Raw genomic sequence first — 8291 nt, 5'->3', positions numbered from 1 at the left:
AAGAGCACCTACAACATAATCACTAGCATCACACATAATTTCAAAAGGTAAATTCCAATCAGGTGGCTGAACAATAGGTGCAGAGATTAATGTTTTCTTAAGTATTTCAAAGGCTTCTACACAATCATTATCGAAGATGAACGGTATATCTTTTTGTAATAAATTAGTCAAAGGCCGAGAAATTTTTGAGAAGTCCTTAATGAACCTCCTATAAAAACCAGCATGACCAAGGAAACTTCTTATACCTTTGGTGTCCTTGGTACACGACATCTTTTCAATAGCATCAACTTTAGCTTTATCAACTTCAATGCCTCTTTCAAAAATTTTGTGCCCCAAGAGAATACCTTCATTAACCATAAAGTGGCATTTCTCCCAATTCAAGACAAGGTTAGTTTCTTCACATCTCTACAAAACTCGATCAAGGTTGCTTAAGTAGTCATCAAAAGAGGATCCATAAACGGAGAAATCATCCATGAATACCTCACATATCTTTTCACAAAAATCAGAAAATATAGCCATCATGCATCTTTGAAAGGTAGCAGGTGCATTACATAAACCAAAAGGCATATGTCTATAAGCAAAAGTACCGAAAGGGCAAGTAAAAGTGGTCTTAGATTGATCATCAGCTGACACAGGTATTTGGGAGAAACCAGAATAACCATCTAGAAAGCAAAAATGTGTATGTTTGGATAATCTTTCTAGCATTTGATCAATAAAAGGTAAGGGGTAATGATCTTTTTTAGTAGCCTTATTTAATTTGCAGAAATCAATTACCATCCTATAACCTGTAATAATTCTTTGTGAAATCAATTCATCTTTATCATTAGGAACGACAGTAATACCTCCTTTCTTAGGAACACAATGTACAAGACTCACCCACTGACTATCAGCAACGAGATAAATTATACCTGCCTCAAGGAGCTTTAGTAATTCTTTTCTTACCACTTCTTTCATCTTAGGATTCAGCCGTCGTTGGTGATCAATAACTGGTTTGGCATCTTTTTCCAAATTTATTTTGTGTTGACATAGAGTGGGACTAATGCCCTTAAGATCATCAAGAGTATATCCAATAGCAGCACGGTGCTTCTTCAGAGTTTTCAATAATCTTTCTTCCTCCTTCTCTGAAAGGTTAGCACTAATAATAACAGGATATATCTTCTTTTCATCAAGATAAGCATATTTAAGAGTATCAGGCAATGGTTTAAGCTCAAACATGGGATCACCCTTGGGTGGAGGAAGATCCCCTAAGATTTCAATAGGCAAGTTGTGTTTTAGAATAGGTCCCTGTTTAAAGAACACTTCATCTATTTCCCTTCTTTCATTCATATACATATCATTTTCATGGTCTAGCAAATATTGTTCTAAAGGATCACTAGGAGGTACGGCAATAGAAGCAAGACCAATAATTTCATCTTTACTAGGCAATTCTTCTTCACGATGTTGTCTATGAAATTTAGAAAAGTTGAACTCATGAGACATATCACCTAAACCAATAGTAATAACATCCTTTTGTAGTCTATCCTAGCATTAACAGTGTTTAAGAAGGGTCTACCAAATATAATGGGACAAAAGCTATCTTGTGGGGAACCAAGAACAAGAAAATCAGCAAGATATTTAGTTTTCCCACATAAGACTTCAACATCTCTAACAATTCCCATTGGTGAAATAGTATCTCTATTGGCAAGTTTAATGGTGACATCAATTTCTTCTAACTCGGCAGGTGCAATATCATGCATAATTTCTTTGTATAAGTCAATAGATTTTGCACTAGCACTAGCACCCATATCACACAAGACATGATAACAATGATCTCCTATTTTAACAGAAATAACAGGCATGCCTACCACTGGTCTATGTTCATCTTTAGCACAAGGTTTAGCAATTCTAGCAGTTTCAACACAGAAATAAATAACATGCCCATCAATATTATCAGCCAAGAGATCCTTAACAATAGCAATATTAGGTTCAACTTTAACTTGCTCAGGAGGTGTATAGGTTCTAATATTGCTTTTACGAACCATAGTTGAAGCTTTAGTATGATCTTTTATCCTAACAGGAAAAGGTGGTTTCTCAACATAAGCAGTAGGAACAATAGGATCATTATAAGTGATAGTATTTTCTGCAACTTTAATAGGTGCAGCTACTTTTACTTCTATGGGAGGATGATATTTAAACCACCTCTGTTTAGGGAGATCAATATGAGTAGCAAAAGATTCACAGAAAGAAGCTACTATTTCAGAGTCAAGTCCATATTTAGTGCTAAATTTACGGAAAACATCGGTATCCATAAAAGATTTAACACAATCAAACTTAGGTGTCATACCTGACTCCTTACCTTCGTCGAGAGCCCAATCTTCAGAGTTACGTTTAATTCTTTCCAATAAATCCCATTTGAATTCAATAGTCTTCATCATAAAAGAGCCAACACAAGAAGTATCGAGAATGGTGCGGTTGTTATAAGAAAGCCGAACATAATTTTTTTGAATAATCATTTCTATTGAAAGCTCATGATTGGGGCATGAATATAACATTGACTTAATCCTCCCCAAGTTTGAGCGATACTTTCTCCTTCGTGAGGCCAAAAATTATATATATAATTACGATCACGATGAACAAGATGCATAGGATAAAACTTCTGATGAAATTCCAATTTAAATCGTTTGTAGTTCCATGATCCCATATCATCACATAGCCTATACCATGTCAATGCATCTCCTTCCAAAGATAAATGGAAGACCTTCTTCTTGATAACATCATCGGGCATACCTGCAAGCTTAAATAATCCTCAAACTTCATCCACATATATTAGGTGCTCATCAGGATGTAATGTTCCATCTCCTGCAAAAGGATTAGCCAGCAGTTTTTCTATCATACCCGAAGGAATTTCAAAGCAGACATTTTCATTTTCATTAGGTTCAGTAGGTTGAGGAGCAACCCTATGCTCTACTGGTCAGGGTGAAGATACCCCGAACAAGCCCCTTAAAGGATTACTTTCCATAGTAACAAGTGACAGTAAATTTCAGCACACTATATAAATTTTTCCTTACCAAATTCCACCTACCAAAGGCGCTTCACTCCCCAGCAACGGCGCCAGAAAAGAGTCTTGATAACCCACAAGTATAGGGGATCTATCGTAGTCCTTTCAATAAGTAAGAGTTTTGAACCCAACGAGGAGTAGAAGGAAATGATAAGCGGTTTTCAGCAAGGTATTCTCTGCAAGTACTGAAATTATAGGTAACACTTAGTTTTGTGATAAGATAATTTGTAACGAGCAACAAGTAACAAAAGTAAATAAAGTGCAGCAAGGTGGCCCAATCCTTTTTGTAGCAAAGGACAAGCCTGGACAAATTCTTATATAGAGAAAAGCGCTCCTGAGGACACATGGGAATTATCGTCAAGCTAGGTTTCATCATGATCATATGATTCACGTTCGGCACTTTGATAATGTGATATGTGGGTGGACCGGTGCTTGGGTGCTGTCCTTACTTGGACAAGCATCCCACTTATGATTAACCTCTATTGCAAGCATCCGCAAGTACAACAAAAGTATTAAGGTAAACCTAACCATAGCATGAAACATATGGATCCAAATCATCCCCTTACGAAGCAACGCATAAACTAGGGTTTAAGCTTCTGTCACTCTAGCAACCCATCATCTACTCATTACTTCCCAATGCCTTCCTCTAGGCCCAAATAATGGTGAAGTGTCATGTAGTTGACGTTCACATAACACCACTAGAGGAGAGACAACATACATCTCATCAAAATATCGAACAAATACCAAATTCACATGACTACTAATAGCAAGACTTCTCCCATGTCCTCAGGAACAAATGTAACTACTCACAAAGCATATTCATGTTCATAATCAGAGGGGTATTAATATGCATATATGATCTGAACATATGATCTTCCACCAAATAAACCTACTAGCATCAACTACAAGGAGTAATCAACACTACTAGCAACCCACATGTACCAATCCCAGACTTAGAGACAAGAATTGGATACAAGAGATGAACTAGGGTTTGAGAGGGAGATGGTGCTGGTGAAGATGTTGATGGAGATTGACCCCCTCCCGATGAGAGGATCGTTGGTGATGACGATGGCGATGATTTCCCCTTCTCGGAGGGAAGTTTCCCTGGCAGAACAGCTCCGCCAGAGCCCTAGATTGGTTCCGCCAAGGTTCCGCCTCGTGGCGGCGGAGTCTCATCCCGAAAGCTTGCTTATGATTTTTTTTCTCATCGAAGGACTCCATATAGGAGAAGATGGGCATCGAAGGGCCACCAGGGGGCCCACGAGGCAGGGGGCGCGCCCAGGGGGGTAGGGCGCGCCCCCACCCTCGTGGCCAGGGTGTGGCCCCCTCTGGAACTTCTTGCGCTCAGTATTTTTTATATATTCTGAAAATGACTTCCGTGAAGTTTTAGGACTTTTGGAGCTGTGCAGAATAGGTCTCTAATATTTGCTCCTTTTCCAGCCCAGAACCCCAGCTGCCGGCATTCTCCCTCTTTATGTAAACCTTGTAAAATAAGAGAGAATAGGCATAAGTATTGTGACATAATGTGTAATAACAGCCCATAATGCAATAAATATCGATATAAAAGCATGATGCAAAATGGACGTATCATTACCAAAGCTCGTTTTACAGGTTCGGTGCAACTCCTCTTTAACTTGCCACGCTCCTTGAAGATGTCCACATTATCCCGTGTTTGGTCTTCATTGCTCCTGTGCATGTTTGCACTCGTGGTTTTAAAATCTCAACATGGCAAGAAAAATATACTACTAGTAATACTCGCGCATCTTGTGGGCAACAATAAAGCACTCGTCTGCCATGTTAGAGCATCTCCAGCAGAATTGCAACACGCGGCGCTTTAAAAAAGCATTTACAGTGCTGAGATCGAGAAGTAGAGATAGAGACTAGAGACTAGAGAGTAGAGGATAGTTCTTAGCATGGATAGATAAAAAAATATATTATTCAACTACTCCTCATCGTCCGACTCCTCCTCGGTGATGTCCTCCTCCGATGTCTGACTGTAGGCGTGAAGATACCGATCGTCGTCGGATTCCCAGGGCGACGCTGCTCCTAGCCTCATGTTGAATTGAGCGTCCGCTTTTCGCCTACGCTTGTCCTCGCGACAGGCGGCTCGCTCCGCCCTCCTCTTATCCCTCTCCGCCCTCCTTTGGACGTAGAACTCGTGCTCGTTGATGATGTCCCGCGGGAAGCGTTGGCGCCATAGCGCCATGGCTTCCTCGTCCATCTCGGCGATGCGCCATGGCTTCCTCGTCCATCTCGGCGACGCCGAGATGGTGCTCCCGCATCCGGTTGTCACGATGATCCTCGTCGGTGATAAGCCGCGGCAGAGGCGCAAGCTCCTGTGCCCGCTCCCGCGTCGACACATTGGGGAAGTTCAATGTTCTATGAGGCCACCGGAGGCGCCACACCGCCGCGTCGTACGCGCGGGTGGCCTCGTTGGCGGTGTCAAAATTGCCGAGGCCGAGGCGCATCCCGCGGAACTGGATCTTGGTGGAGAAGCCGCCGGAGGGGCGCGCGCGGACGCCGCGGTATCCCCAAGTTTCCCGGCGGCATGGTGGCGCGGCGGAGGCGAGGCAAGAAACAGCGGGGAGAGAGCGGTGGTGAGGCACAGAGCGGTGGGAGGGCGTTGGATTTTATAAAGCGCACCGGACGCCGCGCACCAAAACTAGCGCACGCCCGGCCGCTTTTTCTCGCGCGCGTGCAATCCTTTCCCGACGTCTCTGCTATCTCTACTCTCTTCCCTACTGTTATATTTATTTTATATTTAATATTTATCTCTACTTCTCTACTCTCTACTTTTTTTCTATACTCTTATAAAAAACTGAGTTGGTAATGATGGTGTGCCTGCCATCCTGCAATATAGGTCGTCCGATTTATATTTGACGGACAGGAAGGAAACTATGGCAATTTTGCAGAAAGGTACCCACACACCTCTCCACATTTGCAAAAAGGGCCTACCCTCGTTTATCCTTTTCTCTCACAAGATAAACTAGTCATGCAAATGCATCTTGATGTTACGTGCAACGCACGGGCATCTTGCTAGTCTTATCTTATCTTATAAAACAACAGAGTTGGTGATGATGGTGTTCCTACCATCCTGCAATATAGGCCATCCGATTTATATCTGACAGATAGGAAGGAAACAATGGCAATTTTGCAAAAAGATACCCACACCCCTCTCCAGGTTTTCAAATAAGGCCTTCCCTCGTTCATCCTTTTCTCCCACAAGATAAACTACTCATACAAATGCATCTTGATGCGTGCAACACATGGGCATCTTGCTAGTTCTGAAAACTTTCCATCATTTGCCACACTACTGGTTGCAGATGAAAAACCTACCCAAGCAGAGTGCGATATAGGAGCGACGCACAATTACAAGCTGATATTCTGTTGGACAATGGAGGCTATAACCAATTACTTTTACGGGAACAATAGCACCCATGAAATTTGAAGGGCAGGTATGAACAAAATTGGAACTGCACATGTACTGCTAAGTGATTCATACACACATTACCAATCGAGGAGGAGAACGATGGTCGCGGCGGCCTCCGTGAGTCATGGTCGACAACGGGAGTTAGTTCATTGTCCACGACGATGGTGCTTCTGCGCTTGGCGTCGGCTTCCGGGAAGCAGATCCGAGACCGTGGAAGACGGTGCTGGGGAAGAGGCTCCGTGTACGACGACAACGGTGGATCGGCTCCAGTGCGGCGTACGAGGTTGTCAATGAGGCAAATGCGCTGCGGTGGACGAGTGCACCAATGTAGAAGGGGAGGAGCACGAAGGCTGCGGTGCCGTGGAGAATTCTATTTTGCGGTGGGGATAGAAAATGGGGATTTCAGGTGTACTACTCTGGGTGCCGGGGTGGGGTTGGCTGGGTAGGGTGAACCTGAAGTTACGAAAGCAGCCCCCTACAAACCGTCAACCATAGGCCTGTTCCGAAGGCTATGATGGTAACTTCCCACTGCTCGAATTAGGGTCGCGGGAGATTTTCCCGCCGACCTCAAAATTTTGTGACACTGAACTCCCCGTGTGGCGTGTTGGGTGATTCGGCTAAGCAACTAGCGAGTAGTACTAGTAAACTCTGCATATTAGGTTGACCGAAGTCAAACTTCCTAAAGTTTGACCAAGTTTCTAGAAAAATATAAACATTTACCATAACAGATATGTATGATGTGAAAGTACATTCAATAATGAATCTAATGGTATTTATTTGTTATTGTATATGTTAATATTTTTTATTATAAACTTTCTGAGAGTTTACAAAACTTGACCTTGACCAATGCTAATACGTGGACTTAAATGAAAACGGAGGGTGTACACATTTGTTTTCTTAGTATGTAGTTAATTAATCATTTGTTGAAATTGTGAAATAAATATATTAGGCTACTGACTTCGAATGTAATGGTCTATACAATTCAATAGTTACAATCATTGTCGAATTCCAAGATGTATATGAGGTCTATAGTACTTCACAACATGCTCAAACTCACATAATCCCAGTCAAATGACAATCAAAATGCATTTCAAAGCAACATTTTGAACATGTCCCAATGTGTGAATGAAACATGCAGAGAGAGCTTGCGAAGATAGAGCAGATAGGGCAGGAAAGATTGTATGTATGTGGACGAGAGAGAGCAGGAGACAAACCTAATGAAACACATAGAGAGAGAGAAAGAGAGAGAGTAAGAAGTTAGGTCTGTGAGAAAGATGGAGACATGTAATATACGTGGGATGCGTGTGCTTTTGGATTCTGTACACGTGGAAGGAGAAGAGACAACAAGTTTGATGAGAGAGCTGGAAAAACATGGATGAGAGGGGAAGGATCTCGTGGGTTGAGGGATTGATAAATTTGTGCGGGGGAGAGAGGGATTGGTAATTTTGTGTGAGAGAGAGGGTGGGGGAGGAGTCAGTCAGCCGTCGTTACATCATCCTGCTTCCAAATGGCCCCACATTCTCTAGTGCAGTGTGGTCACCGTCTTCGATCTGCTCGATGCCCTCTTTGAAGATTGAGGTGTTGTGCATGCTGGGGTGCAAAGAAGCACAAGTGAGAGTGATCGCCATATAACCTTGGATGGGGATGAACTGTGTGCTCGGGGGAGGGGGGTGTGTGTGTACTGTGTGCTGTGTGTGTGTGTCAGATATTGAGAGGAAACAAACCTAAGGAGAGAAATGTGTGTGTATGTGACGGAAAGCTACATGCTAAACAGGGTATTCACGAAGAGATTGTGCGTGCGAGATAGAGAGCGATGTGCGGGCC

Source organism: Triticum dicoccoides, chromosome 3A (genome assembly GCF_002162155.2).
Source record: "Triticum dicoccoides isolate Atlit2015 ecotype Zavitan chromosome 3A, WEW_v2.0, whole genome shotgun sequence".
Classification (NCBI taxonomy): domain Eukaryota; kingdom Viridiplantae; phylum Streptophyta; class Magnoliopsida; order Poales; family Poaceae; genus Triticum; species Triticum dicoccoides.
Note: the sequence above shows the minus strand (reverse complement) of the source record.